The sequence below is a fragment of the Scophthalmus maximus genome, chromosome 20 (genome assembly GCF_022379125.1).
Source record: "Scophthalmus maximus strain ysfricsl-2021 chromosome 20, ASM2237912v1, whole genome shotgun sequence".
Classification (NCBI taxonomy): Eukaryota; Metazoa; Chordata; class Actinopteri; order Pleuronectiformes; family Scophthalmidae; genus Scophthalmus; species Scophthalmus maximus.
In genome coordinates this window covers 18087458-18106130 of record NC_061534.1, presented here as the reverse complement: position 1 = coordinate 18106130, position 18673 = coordinate 18087458, and positions in this window count along the sequence as shown.

The window sequence follows — 18673 nt, the reverse complement described above, 5'->3', positions numbered from 1 at the left end:
GTCATCTTCTCTTGTGCATCAGGAAACTTGGCCAGATGACAGTGGCCTTTGTGTCGTCCTGGTGTTGAGCCCTGGTGAAAGGGCAACAGAGACTAGGCAATGAGCTAAGTGATATTTAGCTCTTTGTCTTCCTCAAACCACCACACACAAATGACCACAAAGACTCAGGACACACACACACACACACACACACACACACACACACACAAGGATTAAGGTATGACACATGCCGAAAACCAAAAGCAAAGAAAGTAACGTCAATACACTGAGCAGCCATCGGTGCTGGTTGCCAACCTCTAAACAATCAGCACACACGCACACACAGAAAACACACATCCTCTGTCAGCCTGGAGTTGACGTTGACAGGCCGCTCTTTTGTCCATCATTCACCCGCAGACGAAAGCACAAACAAGAGAAAGATAAAAGCCCTCCCCCTGCCCCCTGTAATCCAATTACAGGCCTGCAAATTTGATTGGCGCCCCAGGAGTGTGCCTTCAGCTGTCCGTCATTAGCGACTAGAAAGCGTGTGGGGGGGCTTGCTGAGAGTGCTGTTAGGGTGGAGGGAGGTGTGTGTGTGTGTGAGCCAGAGCAGGACTTTCACTTCATATCTGTTGGTTCAAAGATGTCTCCTCTGTCTTAATGTGCCAATGTCCGATGTATAGTTAGTGGCCATTAGAAAAAAACTATAGGAAACACACTGAAAATGCCTTCATTAAATATTTGTCAAATTATCAAATGTGCTGCAGATTCCTATGGCATGGGACATGTGATCACAGTGAGACTACATGGTTAAAATGATTGAAGAAAACAAAAAACAACACACAGGACTGCTGTTTGTCTGATTAATCCTGAATATCCTGGTGATCTAGCATCACAGATATTTAAGAGGAAAATAAGAGCGGAAATTTCAGACATTTGGATGCTGATTGGCTGAGTGAATGAAGTGATGGGGAGACAGGCAACTGTAATCAGTAAAAGCTTATGCTGGGCAGTTACCAGCTTCAATATACTCTGACATCTTATAATGACTGAAGTAAACATATGTCCAAAATTAATGATATCCCAAAAACTACTTAAAATTTCATGCAAATATTTAAGGTAATTTTGTGCCACTGACAGCTGCTGAGTTGCACAAAATATTATATAATGATAAACTTTATTTATTAAGCACTTTTCTTAAAAAAGTGCTTAACAGAAAGATATGAATGCGTTTGTATGGAAGGAGATGGCCTCAGCTAAAACTCTTTTAGTTTTAAAACAGTTTGCAGTGCCAAACGCAAAGCGAGTTTGGTCGCAGGTTCATTTATATTTATTTGCGCGAATAATAATAATAATCAACTTAGATGAAAACGCAGCAGTTGTCTGAAATCTTGTGTGTACATGTCCTGTAGTAAAGTAACTGTATTATTAATATATTGACCTTTGTTTCAGTTTAAATTACAATAAAGGTTGATTCAGGTCAAGGCTTGTGTTTCTTTTCATGTCAACATGCCTTCAGGCAAATCAACACACTTAAAAATACTGAAGGTCAGGCACATGAAGAGAAACTGAGGCTACATCCAGGATACTATGTTTTTTTAAAATGCATCTCTATTGCTATGTCTACATCTGTCATTCATACTACTCTGGAGTCTCCTGGTGCCTAAAATGAAGAAGTTTAGTTTTAATGTGAAAACTCTGGTGCGATAACCCACTGTGGACCGGCAAAAACTGAGATGGTTGGTTGAAATGGTTTAAATTATTAAACTTGCTTGAAATCATGTTTTTATTTGGCCTGATGGACTTTGTTATCATAACTGACATAAGCAACAAAAATCACCTGGTTATGAAAAGCAAAATTTGGATTCGAGTGCAGCTTGAAAACAAACCCTGTTATGTGTTATGTGTGAATGCTGCTGTGGTGCATGTTTGGTTTCTCCTGTGGATGCAAGCAAGACGCCAGCCATATCTGCATGGTGCCTTGTATCTGCCGAAGGAAGATCAGTGAGGAAGTCACAGACATGCCCTGGTTCTTATCTTTTATTGGCTGGCTCCTCCGTCAAGCTTATCTTTATTGGCTGGCTCCTCCTGAGGACAGCCTGTAAACTGTGCAGGGCTGAGGTGGAGGTAGAGGGGATGAGGGGGTAGGAGGCACTGCCAGGATGACTGGGACCAACACAGATAGCTCTATCACTAGTGTGGTAAAATTACACAACCCTGTTTCTACCTTCGGGACAGAGACAGAGTCACCTCTGTGTCTCCTTCTCCCTTCCTCCTTCCCTCCTCCCTTCCTACCGCCTCATCACTCGTTTTGACATCACAATCCATTTTACATAAAAACATAATCAACACTTGCAGTTTGTCAAGTTCTACTTTGGGAAATGTTGACAATTTGCACAAAACTTTTCCCTCAAGAATTCTCACCATTTAAAGACAGATTTATTCTAATCCTGTGATTCTTTCTGTATGCTGTTCTTCAGGATCAATAAAGTTCGATTTGACTATACTTTGATATCACTTAAATAGTAAAACAAAACTTTTCCAGTTCTAATATGTCTGAATGGTTACAGATGTTTGTGATGCTGATATTTTAATTTACAGATTTTACACTTCACTCATTTATGTTCAACCTTGGATATGTATATGCAGACGAACTGAGCCTCCTGTCTACACTGTGCGATCTTTTTTTCGGTATGCCTGCACATCCTCTTAAGGCTTACGGATTGGAAAAACGGAGCAGTACCACTGGAAATCATGAGGATCAGTGTAGCCAATAGCCTAAGTGAGACGACCACAGGGCAAAAGAAACGATTTTTTTAAATGGCGGAACTGTCTGTGGAAAGACTTTACGAGTTGATAAAACCACCACCATTTGCAACGCGTACATGTACATTATCAGATCCCCTTCCAAGGTTTATTGCTGTCAGAAACTCTTGACTCTGCGCTGCCCTCTAATGGAGTTTTGGATGTATGTGGGCAGCGACCGTTACATCGTTTGAAATAGACGTATCTCTTTTGGTAAGTAAAACCACTATACATGAGCGAAAAAAAGACACAAACAGTACAAGCACCATGAGTTTTAGAAAAAGAGTACATTTGTTTCATTTTAGTCTGTAATACACACAACCACATACACTTAAACACTGAATCTTCACAGGTACTTTTCTAAAGAAAAGTGAGTGCTTTTGGAAAGAATTCCCAGTAAACATCAGGGTTTCCTCGGCTAAGGATGTTATGTGATTGGTTCGGTTTGTCTGATTGTATTTTAGCAGGATTACTGGAAAATGATGGAAGGATTTGCATTAAAATTGTATCCAATATCGGTTGCAACCCTGGTAACAGGTGGTTAAAGTTTGGAAGATCTGGATGCATGAATTTTTTTCGCAGGATTCTTCATTATTGTGAGATGAGGCAAAACTTCACATTTTGAGTCATATCTTCACAAATACATAAACATAAACATTTTGTTAAAATATATAGGTCAGATGGAGATGGAAATGCAAGTTTTGGGTGAAACAGCATATAGGTGGGGGATTGCTCAGCCATGGTGGATGTCTGTGTTCTCTGAGTGTTTGGTTAATTCTTTATTTTATTTTGAAAAGGTTTTTTTATAAACGATTTCCCCTTATCATTGTATTAATATTTTTAAAATGTGTGTATTGGACAGAACCACAGACACTGATACTGTTTTCAATCAACAGCCTCCTTGTTGCTCATCACATGTGGCATCACCCTGTCCCCAGTACGTGCATGAGTTTGTGGGACCATCTTTGTGAGGACCAATTGACGACGGGACCTTACGTAGTGGGGACATTGTGAGAATGTTAGGACATTTTGGTCGTTCTTCACTTTGTGACACACCTTTAAAGGGTTTATATGTTTGAGAGTGAAGACTTGGACTAAGTGTTATGATTACAATTAGGTTTAGGTTGTGATTAAGGTTTGGGTTAGGCATTTGTTAAGGGGTTGGGGTAAGGGGCTGAAAACAATGAGTGTCTTCACACAAGACAAGACAGAAGTACAAGTGTGTGCTTACGTGTGTGTGTGTGCGTGTGTGCGTGCGTGCCTGTATGCGTGTGTGTGTGTGTGTGTGACACTGCTGTTCTCAACACTTGTTTCCTGGAGTCTGTCCTATCAGTGAGATAAACAGCAGATCTCCTTTGGCAGGTTTGTAACAGGAACAGGTTTGTTCACAGACTGTTTTATCATCTGTTCCTGTTACAAACCTGTTTTATCAGATCCAGAATGACGCTGATAACTGACTCTGACTGAGCGTTAACAATATTTAGCTTTTTTTAAGAACCGGTCTCCAACAGATATTGAGCCTTTTTAGGAAACGTGTCTTCATGAAACATGATAAAAATAACTTAAAGGAATGTTGATATATTTACAGGCTGGATCCTGCATGGCAAATTCAGGTATCTTTTTTTTAATTTTTTTTTTTAAAAGAATATAACACCTCCTGTTGTTTTCCCCATGTTCAGAAGAAAAGGGCATGTGAACCCTCTTGTGCGATTCATAAACGTATTTTCTGCAAGCAACGAGTTCACAAGTTGTGCTCCTCTCACTGTGTTGTCTGTTTTCTTCTTCCTTTCCAGCTGCCTGTGGGTAGAGATTGACAGATCCCTCTTTCACCTGGGCAGGCTGGGCTGACGGTATTCAGGCTTCTGTTTCCATCTGATACACCTTCCATCCCACTATGGCTGCAAAAAAAAACAACCACCCATATCCTCCATGTCTCTGAAATCCGGATATGTGTGTACGTGTGTGTGTGTGTGTGTGTGTGTTTACTGTATGTGTTTTCACGATCTCTCCATGTCCTAAATGACATCACTTGGACCGAAGATGGATGGATGCGTCTGGAGATGGAGCAGTGTCATAACGTTGCTGTGACAACAGCATTGTCCATCCCAAGGGAGGGAGAACTGGAGGCTTATCACTCTGAAAAGCTTTTAAAACTGAAAAAAACAACAACTGTTGTGGCTTGGGAAAACAGAGCCTGATGGGTAAATAAGTTAACCAGCATCCATCTCTGCCATTTGAGACTTATAACTAACCGAATACAATGTGAGTGTGCGCTTGTGTGTATTTGCGAGGTCCATCATTTTTCATTTAAACAACAAACAATGTTTTTTGCCAATGATTATGTTCAGTAACAAGTGGGTTTTCATCCAATGTAAGTGTAAAACAAATTGTAGGAGAAAGAAACATATTGCAAATGTTAGAAGTTGGTTTGTCACAGTAAACGGTCTCATTATTCAACACAGATCTGTTTCTCTTATTTTCTCTTCAGCGGATGTTTAAGTCACATGTTCCATGTACGACATGACTGACTCAATCAGGTCAGGGTTAATTGTCCACACCCAGAGGTACATGAGGGTCCGCTAGGGTCCAAGTGGAGACTGAGCTGAAAAACAACATTGGATTCTGAGTTTGAAGAGATGTTGTGTTGTGTACTGTCTTTAATTCATCTCTAGATGAATGTCAAGACAACAGCAGGCAAAGCAGCTCTGCATGAATGTCGGCATTTTTATTTGATTTGTAGTGTGCAAGCTCAGAATAAATAAATTCTTCTGTAAATGCACCAGTTTTCAAACTGTCCCCTGCTCATTGTGGCCTCCGCAACTGAACTTCCTCTGTTGTCGGATAATGGGTGAAACCACTTTTTCTTGTAACTGAGCGACAAGAAAACTATAGTTGACGACCTTGCGTCTTTGTCAGCCAGGACACATCTTGTTTTATATTGAACAAAGAACTGAGAGACATGTAGACTACATGTTTAAAGAATTCATCTGATGAATGATGCACATACTGGGGCGTTCCTCTTATTTCCCCAAAAAGTAATCCGACCACTTCCCTCTATACTTCTATAGCCTCCTCTATTATTCAGCCTGTTAATGAAATCTGGACTCAAAGGGCGCCATGATAATCTGCAGCTCAGTCACCTCATTGGCTAATAAACAAAGTCATTCATTCAGTCAATTTTCACAAGGAACTCTGTGTTAAAAAGAGCTCTGATTTTTAGGTTCTGATAACATTTTGGAAATGTCAGATATATCTTGTTCATGTACACACACACACACACACACACACACACACACACACATAAACCCATCCAACAGTCTCCTTATCTCTCGGCTCCTTGGCTGCATCTTGACACACTGACCATGTACAAATATGGAAAGCCAAAGCACTGTCTACACCATCCCAGTCCTCCCAGTATCAACCAGACAACCACACACACACACGCATGCACGGGCGCGCGCGCACACACACACACACACACGCAGACGGTGATAAACATATTTAAATGCCAAATAGGTAACAGCTAAGTTTTCACAGGCATGACCTTGCAGTTCCAAACATGTACATGCGCGAACATGCAGGTTTCTCTTTCCTACCTAAACGCTCAGACGCATTCACTCTCACAGTCCTGCCCAGGACACCACCCCTCCTCCCTGGGAAAGGGTGAGAGGACAGCAGGACGTCACTGTTCGCGTTACATACCACTCAGAGCAAACTCAGATAAGACAAGCAGAGGAGCCGAGTGCTTCAAAAGACGACGACCGGATCCTGACCAACTGCTGATGACACTGCTCACAATGTTCAGTGCTCCCTATCACATCAGTTTCTGAAGTTTATAACTTGTGAAAGCCAATTCCCTTCTCAGCAAATAGCCTCTAAATATGAGTCTGCATTTTTGTCATTAATGGGTAAAATCATCAATCTGTACACATTATAACAGAATTTGGCAATTTACCACAAGTTTTTTTTCTCTTTGACAGTTTCCCAAGAAATATACCTTAATATTGCGCTAGCTAAATTAGCATTAATAAAGTACTCATTTGACCCGGCAAAGCTCGATCTGTTAATTCAGGTTCTTAAAATTATTCATGTGTTTTGCTTCTGAAATCAGTTTCTCTCAAAACATAGAAGAATTATCGGAATTACAGTGTAAACTTCCATCCTCTGGGATTATTGTGAAGACTGATGAAGCAGAGGGGATTTATCCAGAGAGAGAAGTGCTGATAAAGGAAAGAAGTGTTGTTTTCACTTGTTCACTAATTTAAGAGCTTCTATAATTGTGGCTCACTAATGGACTGTAGAGCTGTTGTTAGGATCTGTGAGATAGTTTATCTATGAACTGACCTGATACACAGACGCGTGCATACACATGTCTGTCAGTTACACACAGATATACAAATACTAAAAGGACAAACACAAAGCTCATTTGTAAGAAAAGTCTTGTAAAATGTAGATTCAATCATGTCAATAACATCACATATTTTTCTTCACCTAGTTATCTCTTTTCATGGTCGTGTGAAATCACTGAAGATTACACTGTGTAAAAGTATAAAATGAAGAGCATTCACATGGTTTGCTCCTTCACCTCTGGTTCAGTTTGATTGTTCTGGTGAGAACAACAGCATTCAAAGCAAATTATAGAAATAAGACTAAAGTGTAGATTATCAAGATGTGTGTAGATTCACTATAAATCCTGAAGGAATGTTTCCCTGTAGGAGAAAAGGCAAAGACATTTACAGACTGTGGGAAGGACCGCAGTTTGTGTCACCATTACTGAATTGTGTCAGTGTCAGGCATGATTTTTCTAAAATGACAGTCAACAGTTCTAAATCCCTTTCCATAATTTCCATTTTACCTGAACCTATCAACAATTGAGAATATTGATATTGGACAATTCTGCAAAATCACAATTACATTCAGCGTATGCATTAAAAATGTATTAAGCAAATGAAATATAGTTGAATTCTAAAATACTTGGAGGATAATCTCGTCACATATTAAACTCAAACACTGTCATGATTGTTGTTGTATTACTGTTTAGAGCTTTTGGGGGAACCCAATGGGGCATATGACGCTTCACCACTGACCTAAATCAACTACAGAAAAAAGTTGTAGGCTTTTTTCTCTGTTGCCTCTGCCTCAGTCCAGACCAAAACAAGTAATCCCCACACTGGAAGCCTCCCTTCCAATCGGATTCTGTTTACTGTACTTTAAACTGATCAGTGCAGCCTAAGTGTGAACTGTGTCCAGATACTAATGACTGTGTTTGGTCAAAATCTAAAATTTTAAAAAGAGGTTATGTCAGACTAATGATGGGGTGCTGATGAAGTGGCAGCTCAGTCTTGATATCAAACTCTTAAACCTCTGCCTCTCAGGTGATCCAGCAGTGTGGAGCTCAGAGGGTTTATCAAGGTCCAGGGGACGGGGGAGGTCAGCAGGACACAGTGGGAGGCCTGAGGGTTCAGGGACAGGCTGGGGACAGGCTGTCTGTCTGTCTGTTTGTCTGTGAGGTAATCCTCGAACACACATACACACACACACACACACACACACACACACAGACACACACATACACACACTTAGACATGCCCCTTCTACCACCAACAATTTCATAGGCTGGATGAGGGAGCAAAGTGTGTGTTTATATCTCTATACGTCCATTTTCTAGGTGTGTGTTTGCATGTGTTTGTCACATCTGTTCTCTAAAACACATAATTTAATGTTGCTGTGCATCAATGTCCATCTGTTGTCACTGCAGTTATCAGACTTGCAGGATCCCTTTACAGACAGTCCTCCTACAGACAGGGAGGCAGCATCGGGGTCAAATGTCGCAGAGAAACAGAAGCCCCTGATCACATCTATCTATCATCACTCCATCGTCCTTCACCTCCTTTTTTTCAGAGCAGTGTGGAGCAATGGTCATCAAAGTAATGACAGAGTTATCAACATGTAATTTATGGGAAAATGACTTGAGTTGATTTGTTTACTACTTAGGATTGAACTACAGTTGTATGTAACATTTTTATATCTTCACATCTTTAGAAAAGAAGAGCATCTGTTCCTGCGCTATGAATTAAACAGGATGGTGCTTGTTAACAGTAGATTTCCTCTTTTTTCATGGTATTTGTTGACAATAAGAAAAATATCTCTCTCACTGCAGTCATCATCTCAGAATTTTTCCTGAATGTCAAAAACATCACAGGCTTTTGTTTTGAGAAAGAACACTGCATCACTGCAAATCAACACAAAAGGGAAAAAACATGAACGCAGCAGCACAAGGTGAAACTACACTGTCCAAAAACTGTCAAAAGTTATAAAGGTCAGTGAGCTTGTTCTGTGATAGTGAATTATTTTACATGAGGTGCTTTCAGACATGCATTGAACTTTTCCGGAAGGGGCTCTATGTGAGAAAGTAAATGTTGCTCATGGACATTGGAACTTTTCCTACCAGCCCACAAATAAAATTTACGGAAAATGTCAGTGAGCCCATGTCAGAATACACCAGGGAAATCTTCAGAAAATTCACAGAGAGCGAGTGAGTGTTGATGACTACAAATAAAAACTTACTTTCCACAGCTGAATTATTCTCATTTCCTCCCTCCTTCTGCTCTACACAGATCCCACAGAATGTTCCGGAATTTTTCCTTCTGTAGTTTGCCTCTGACTCGGACAATCTCCTGCTGCATTTGTTATATGTAAACAGCAAAATCCGGAAAATGGAGATATGGAGATATGGCTCTTTATTTTTTGTCTTGATGCCTTGTTGTTGAAAAGTGCATGGTCCATTTCCTATCTCCTATATCACAGGAGCTAATTTGTTGGTTTGTAGTGTTGAGGGTCATTGTCGGATAGAGAAATTCTGATAAACAGGGTGTTTGGACAGTGTATGGCATCAGACTTTCAGATTAGTCAGTTGGGATGTATAATGGATTCAATTACATTCCAAACTCAATTTGTTTGTTTTTGGATTTACACAGTATGTCAAGGCTTTGTTACATTACATTACATTACATTCATTTAGTAGTTCCTTTTCTTCAAAGCGACTTACAATTAGTGCTTTCAACCATGAAGATATTACCAAAAAGTGCAACAATCAATAGAGTACAAAAACAAATAGGCAAAAGAAAAATAGCTTCAAGTGCTCATTTTAGATTTTTTTTAAATAATAAATTGGGGAGTTTTTTTAAATAGTAAATTCAGCGAGTAAGCTGCAGTCTGAACAGTTCTGTGATGGAAGCATTGAAGGGATTCTTCTGTCCTTATGTCAATGGGGAGTTCGTTCCACCATTGAGGAACCAGGACAGAAAACAGCTAGGATTTGGATGAGCGGAGTGGACGGGCTGGGGTGCAAAGTTAGATCATTGTCTGGATGTAGGAAGGGCCTGAGCCATTCGCAGCATGGCTGGGTGAGAGAACCAGTGCCTTGAATCGGATTTGAGATGCTGCATTCTCGATGAGCTGGAGTGGTCGGATGGCACATGTCTGCAGACCCGCCAGGAATGAGTTGCAGTAGTCCAGACGTGAGATGACAAGAGCCTGCACCAATACCTGTGTCGCCTTCTTGGTGAGGAACGGACCTATCCTCCGGAAGTTGTGGATAGTAAATCTGCAGAAGTGGGCCGCCACTGCGATGTTGGCAGCGATGGACAGCTGGTCATCCAGTGGCACACCCATTTTCCTTGCAGTTTGAGCAGGGGTCACCACAGATTGACATCCACTGAGAAATGTCAACCAGACATGCATAGATTCGTGCTGCCACCTGGGTTTCAGATTGTGGAAGGGACCACATGATTTGGGTGTTATCTGCGTAGTAATGGTAGGAAAAAGCTGAATGACAGAGCCTTACGACCTGGTGTACAGAGCGAAGAGGATGGGATCCAGAACAGAGTCCTGAGGGACCCCATAGTGAGGTTGCGGGATTCAGGCACTTTTTGTGTGTTTTTTGTGTACTTGTATGTAGTCACACAGAGATCCAGGTCTACTCTCTTAGGATTGCTGCAGTTCTTAGCAGCTACTTGGTGTTTATGTGACACCTTTTTCAGGAGTGCTAATGCTGGAGAGACGTCTAACAGTCAAACAGGCCGATTAGCCCCCGAACTGAAAACAGTAATGGATGGTTGTATAGTGACTGAGCGGGGAGGAGAGAAGAGGAGAGAAAAGGGGGTGAAGAACGCTGAGGAAAAATGCTGTTATGAGGGGGTGTTCCTTGTCCCGATCCCATGGCGGCTCCCCTGCCGCGCTGGATGAAAGCTCCCTGACCAGCCGTCGTCGCGGTAACTAATTTGCTGTGATTTTCTGCTCCACTGGAGGCACGAGGAAGAGGCCACCCCCACCCCAATCCACCCATCAATTTGCCCTCGTCTCTCCCTCAACACTAACAATCTTTCCTTCTCTGCCCCCCTGCCTTGATGAATCATCTTCTGCTAAAACTTTTTTTTTTCCAGCTTTTTCAGAACATTATATGGTATTCCAACCAATAGTTGCTAGGATATTCCAGTCAAAGAACAGCATTATCATCCCCAAAAATTATAATAAATAATAATAATAATAGAAAATTAAAAACAACACAGCAGCTAGGCCAACCTTCCTCTCTCCCTCACTTCTCTCTGTTTTGTGCCACAGCCATGTCATCTTAATAATATTCCCTAATCACCTCTGTGGCACCCTTTGGAGTTCAAATGGGTCATAGGCAAGAAGCCATAATCCTCTTCTTGAACTCTGACCGGCAACAGCCATTTTAAATGGGGTCAAATACTGAAACGGGTTTCACATCACATCCAGACCTCCACTGATCTAACGTGTTGATCGCGGGACGCGGGAGGCCGTCGGCTCTTTATGCCTTTTGCACTTTGGGAATCCAGTAGTTACATGTCAGGTGAGGACCAACATGAGGATTGAATGCAGGAGGATTGATAATATTGATGGGCACTCCGTGGAAGAAGGCGATAGCTCATCCTCAGTTCATGCACTGTATGTAAATCTCAAGGGAGGCAACACCCGCATGTGTTTATAGATTGTTAACAAATGCATGAGAACTGTGTAAAAACTGCAAAAACAATAGCGGTGTGTGTCTTACAATTTCGTGATTGTATGTGCAGAAGTTTCTACGTGTATTTGTGCAAGTGCTTGTGTGTGCGTGTGTGTTTGTGTAAATGTGTACATTATGGTGTAACTATAATCGCAGATAATTCCAGGCAATAACAACACTTGGACAACAATCGGCCTTTTATTGAAGCTTTTTGGCTCCCCTCCAGTTTCCTCTGTGTTATTTTAGCAGTGATGCTAATCCCACTTCTCACAGCATTCAAGCTGCATAACAGCCATGGTGAATATAAGATTAAGGCTTATAGACTGTTTTTTTCTGTCCCACACTAAAGTCCATGTGAGCATGTGTCAGAGTATAACCTAAGTTTAAATTTGTAGGTCTGGATGCTTAAATCTCTGTGTAAAATAAATAGCATCAGGAAGAAAATTATAAGTAAACATGCAATATAGACATAAAGAAATTCTCAATAACATACACAGTGTAAACACAACATATACAATGTAAAATAGATTGTACATGGAAAGATGAAGATTACACCATTTCACCCTTTAGTTTTCCTTATGTTTCCTCCCCCTTCCCTTCTGTGTGTTGTTTGTGTTTATGTGGGCGTGGCTTCATGGTTCCTGTTTTCCCTCCAACTCACTGTGGGCTTGTACTACGATGCATGAATTGCAGTTATCGAGGTAACTTCAGCTTTAAACTGGATTTTCCATCCTACGAAGCTGGTTCTCTTCTTACCGGGTTCTTCCTTGGCCCATGTTCTATCCTTCCACCAAGTTTCGGAGAAATCTGTTCAGTAGTTTTTGCATAATCCTGTTGACAAACCAACAAACAGACAGGGGTGAAAACATGACCTCATTGGCAGAGGTAATTGTACTATAAATTATATTTTAAAAGCATAGTTGATAATTAAAAGAAAGGATCACATATAATTGGAGAAATTCAATCTAAACTCAGGATTAAATTGTAGGCACCAAAATTAAGAGTGAGTGTGTGTGTGTGTGGGGGGGGGGGGGGGGGGGGGGTCTAAGCACGAAGAGAGGCTAGAAAGGGAAGAGGTGAGGAGTGTGTGTGTGTGTGTGTGGTGGTGGTGGGGGGGGTGGTGCTTTGGGTTGTCGGGTCCTTGAGTGAAAATAGGTTAAAGTCAGTTAGTCTACTAAGAGGGGCTCTTTGCACATGCAGCACCTTTGTCTCCTCTTACTGGGTCGGCTGTTACCACCCTGCACCCCTCCAGCCCCCGGCTACTCCCCCAACACACAGACGCACACATCTTTATGGACACTAATCATAAAACAAGTTCATCTTATTGCTATTGAATAGTGTAAAGAAAACATTTCAAAGTTTATACTTCATGTATAGGCAGCCATTTGACATGTTTTTACAACTCAACAGATATGTAATGATCAGGGAAAATCTGATTCCTCACTGGAGGTTGATGAGCGGTGAAAAAGATTTAATGTTGAACACAGAGCAGCACAACCTGGCAAATGGTGCTGTCAGACAGGCACTGAAGTCCGAACTTTTCCAGAGGGGCTGTATGTGAGCACGCAAATGTTGTTCCGGACATTTTCTCGAACTTTTCCCCCCAGCCACCTATTCAAATTTCCAGCGAATGTCCAAGTGAGCCCATATGAGAATACAGCAGGAAACTCACAGCAAGCAAGTTGGTGTGTTGATGACTGTAAACAAAATCTCTGCTTTCCGCAGAGGGATTATCATCATGTCCTGCCTCCTGCTGCTCTTCCTGGAAATGTTCCTGTTGGTGTGAACACGTCCGACTATGACAATCTTCTGTTGCGTTCGTCAGAGGCAAACTCTGGAGAATGTCGGGACATAATTCTGCAAAGATTTTAGGGAGTTCATGTCAGAAAATAGGTTTACTCCAATTTATAATCAATAGAAATTAAATCCTATTGATGACATTTTCCTGGAGGTCATAGACAAAAATATCTGAAAAACATACTAAATAAGATAATATCATGTGTTTCTCTAAACATGAAGGCCATTACCTGACCAACAAGTATTTGCAGTTCCAGCATCTGGAAACAATAAAGGAAAATAAAGGAGGTTGTACAATAACCTTTTGACCTTTACTTTTAGTTTTCAGGCATGGTGGGAAGGCTCCTGTTTGCAGAACTTCTTCGTTCCTCTTGCCAAAGTGAAAATCTGTGGAGCTGAAGTGTGGAGTTCTGAAATTGAGGTCAAACTAATAAAAGGACAAGGAGGTGAAGTCCACAGTCCAACATGCAGGGATGACTCCCCTCACCCAGGCCATATTTAGAGATGTGACTCTTGGCACATCTCAGAAACAGCTTTCCCGGGGGGTCATCGGGGTTGATTTGGTCTGCAGAGTCACAACACAATTACAGCACTCCTCCTTAAAGAGATGTACAAGGAGGCTGAAGCACAGGGCGGAGGAGTGTGACTCTGAAATCCCACTGTTAGCTTTTAGCACCACGCCCCTCCCGCTAAAATCTTGTCCGTGCTATGCTGCAAAAAGGTTTCTGGTGTCACGGTAAGCATGTTGTTAGCCTCTCGCTGTCAGAGTCTGTCACAGTCTCTGGCACTCTGAGGAACAACAGCCTGTAGATATGGAACAATCTGCCTTTTTTTTAAACAGGTCAAGCTCCTCAATTATTCAGAAGCATGGTGGAGTCAAACATTCCCATTTAAAGATCTAACACTTGTTTGACGAGCTGAATGTCTGATAGTCGTGTAGAGACAGACAGAGCAGATGGCTGGGTGTGGGGGGGGTGACGGGATGAGGGGGACAGACATGATACTCTTTTAGGCTCAGAGACTGTCAGTGTGTTTTTAGACCAAATCACAAAAGAAAAAGTCTTGTATAAGATTTTGAAAAATATTCCAATAGAATCATTTCTTTAAAATTTAAGGCTGTACTATACCCGCTGATTGAATAAAGTCTACATCCATTTAAATGGCACTTACCACCCTCTCGTTTGTTTCCATTGAACTAAAACCCTGTTGCTATATGGACAAGAATATTGATATTACTATTACTTTGTGTATATTACCAATCATGCCGGCATAGCGGGTGTGTATGTGTGAACAAAATAACTATTTCCATGCAATTACCCTTTGGAGCTGATCAGTCAAAGGTCAAGGTCAATAAAAATACAGTCCGAAAAAAAAAAATTCAACTAATTGCTGCAAATGACAAGACAATAGAGAGATAATCTATGGATAATATTGATCAGAAAATGATTCCCTATAATATAAGATAAGTGACGTCATGAAGAAATGACGTTAGGCATAAATCAAAAACCTTTTTGTTAAGGTGTCCCCACATCCTATAGGACTATAGGCACGTCCTTATATAAAATCTATTTATAGAGCCTGCTGATAGGGATTCTTGTATGCATGGGTTCTCTCTGGGTACTCCGGCTTCCTTCCTTTTAACCATTAAAGCCCCTTTACAGTTTTCATTTACCATTCATCGGTGTCTGCCACCGACCATAAAACTATTCGACCAAGAATCTGCTCCATTTTCCCGTAACTGGTCGCACAGTTAAGGCTGGAAAATAGAGAAAATGTCATTGACTATGGTTTATGTTCTGTCTTGCGACTTCATAAACGTCAGTTTGCTGCACATGCAAACGTACTGCTATACATCTCACAAGACTCTGTAGACTGACTCACCTTTTCCAAGCAAGCTTCTAGTCTATGCAAGATTATTTTTACAATGTACTGAGATCAACAGTTACCTTGAAGGGCAAAATTCATACTTGTATTTTTGGACAACAGTAGAGTATTAAGATGTTACCCTTCAAAACCCCCCACACACCTCCATCATATAGTGCAGGGGTCACTAATAGGCGGACCCCGCTCTGGATCCGGACCCAGAACTGATAGATCATTGAGAATTAGCAAATGTTGACGGGGCGTTTCCATTTTACTGGTGGAACGTTAGCCGTCACTACACTGGTGTGGATATTTTCCTGCTTGGCGTCCAGCGTTGTCAGAAGCAGGGGATAAGTTTCACTTTCTCCAGGGCTGAAGTGCCATCTTCCCCCGGGACCAACCCCCTTACTTTCCGTAACAGCGTGACTTGAGGCACACCGCACATTCACTACTGCAGCCAACTCCGCTTCTTTCCCCCGTCGCTCGTTATTTTGTTGTGCATGTGTAAAGGTGGTCCAGCCAGTCGAGTGCTGTACTGTGCATTGTGTGTAGACCTCACTCACGGACTCGTTAACACATTTGCTAGCGGCTACAGCTAGGCCTCAAAAGTTTTAGCTCCCTTGGTAGTGTGCCTGTCTCCCATGACAGTGGTCGGGGGTTCAAAGCCACACATGATTGAATGATTCCCCTTTGCCTTTCTTTTACAAATTGCACTCTGCACACACACTCAAACTCACAGATGATCGACTTTAGGTAAAACACAGTTCAAGCAAGGGGGGTATCACAGTAACACAGAGATTCCTACGCTTTATATCTGTAGAGATGTTGCAAAATGGATGAAATGTGATTAAAATATCATCATAACTTTCAGAAAATATGGTCAAAACTCCAGGTTGTTCAAAGAAAAGAAAAACAGACTTTTTATTTACAGACTGTAAGTCATGTACTATAGTGTAGATCGTGGAGGGGGGCATTGTCCTAATGGAGGTTGATGTGGAGAGAGAGGGGTCTGGCTGGGGGAGAGAGATTAGTGGAGACGTCGGTCCTGCATTTGAACTTAACCTGGCTGTGGCCTGGGACTGAGGCAGTAATTAGCACCAGGGATCAGCATCAAAAGGAACGGCGCAGTGTGAAGCTGGTCTAATTAGTCATATGAACGGAGGCAACAGACCGACCACTGCATGCCTCAGGTTTCAGGGAGGGAGCGGGAGGATATGTGTATGTGTGTGTGTATGTGTGTGTGCGTGTGTGTGTGTGTGTGTGTGTGCATGTGCCTACGCGCGTGTGTGAGAGAGGGACTCACTGTAGTCAACAGCAAGTGGATGAGAGTTCATGTTAGTGAAGACATGCTTCAGATCAGAGCTTTGTTATGTCAGATTACCTGTGATCTGATATGATCTGTTTGAGATAAAAATGAAAACATCGCTACTGCAAAACTCCTCCGGCAGATTATTTATTTTTTCTTTATTATTATTATTATTTTTATTTTCATTTCATTAGCCTTGTGGCTGTGATTCCATTAACAACATGAATTCATATCCTAGACTTTTTGTAGTGAAATGATGTAAAATCATCATAATGATGCATGTAATGATGCATGTAAAAAATACTTTCTTTGGGAACAGTTAATGTATGTAGGACATTTCTTTGCGATGCAGCTAATTAAGTTATTTCAGTTTGGATCATAATGTTGAAATGACCAATGACACATGGAATTGTCATTGCAGCTAAGAACATGGCTAAAATATTTTTAGTTCATCTTTAATGGGGACGTAAAAATATTTTGTGACCTCTGACTTTTTCGTGTTGATGATCAGGGTTTACGTTCAAGCTTGTTCTGTTGTTCCACTTGTTTTAAAGGAGCATGAATTAAAGTGCGATTTTAACTGGACACCAGTCTGTGGCCCCACCAGCCCTGCAGGTGAATGCTGACATGTAATATGCAGAAGTACCTGCGATAATGGGGATTTACATTGACAAAACAAACCTATATGCACATATATTAAATGTGTGTGTTCCTGTAGACAAATAGTCGCCCCTGCTGCCTGCTCTGTAATCGGGTAAAAAGTAGTCAGGGAGGTGAAAGGGTCGGGTCACAACAGCAGCCATTTCATTACTGTGGCTCAAATGTCCCAGGATTCAATTCAATCACGGGGCAATTATTTTTCCTCAGATTCCACTCCGTGGGGAATTGGTTGTCGTTTGTTGCTGACCTTTTCACGCCGCTCCCATTTATCTCGGGGAATAATTGTTGAGATGGTTTCGCCGTCATATCTCTGAGTGCAGCAGCATGTAGGCTCTCCGTGTGGTGAGACGGTCACCTATCCTGTTATCTCCCACCACGGACAAATATACAAAAAATACTGATGTGGGTCAGGAAGAGCAACGCGCATTGCAAAACCTCTCTACTGTGACAATTCTTTTAGATAGCATCTGCATCTTTAAACATTTGAAGGAACCAGGTTTTGTTTTCAAAGTAAAAGCAAGAGATGTTGTTAGCATTAGCATTTCAATATTTTAAAACAGAACGACGGGTAAAAAACATGTTTTACTGTGTAAGCAGCAAATTGAACTGAGTCACATCTGCCCAAGAGTTACACAAAAAAAACAACACAAACAAATTTGCCTGAATGACAAATTAATTTAAAAAGTGACATTTTCCTTTTCAGAATTAACAAGCAAAATCAGTAATTCTTTTAACATTTTAAAATTCATACGTATATTCAAATATCTGATTGTAAAATGGTTGAAAATGTACCCCTATGACATGGGACACCTCTTCGAACGCAATACTTCATAACGTAAGCATAAAAACATGTTTTTAACGAATATTCTTTTCTTTTTTTTTTACCAGAGATTTGACATGCCTGGAATGAAGTTCTGGTACTATGGTGACATACCCAGAATATTGTGATCATATTAATTTTTATGTATTTAAGGTTGCTTTATCAAATTCAATTATATTGAATCTATTAAAATCGGTCTTGTAGCTGAATTTGTGCTGATATCAAAAGGGACAGACAATTGAAGCCTGAGTGTTAAATTTTAAAATTGTTGATGATTCATTTTGGAAAACTGAAACTCTCATATGAGGAGGTTTGGACGATTATGTTATGTAATCATATGAGAATATAGAAAAGTGCCTATGGGCAAATTCATCTGGTGGTTATCCCGAATGGTTATTTTGATCCACATAAACAT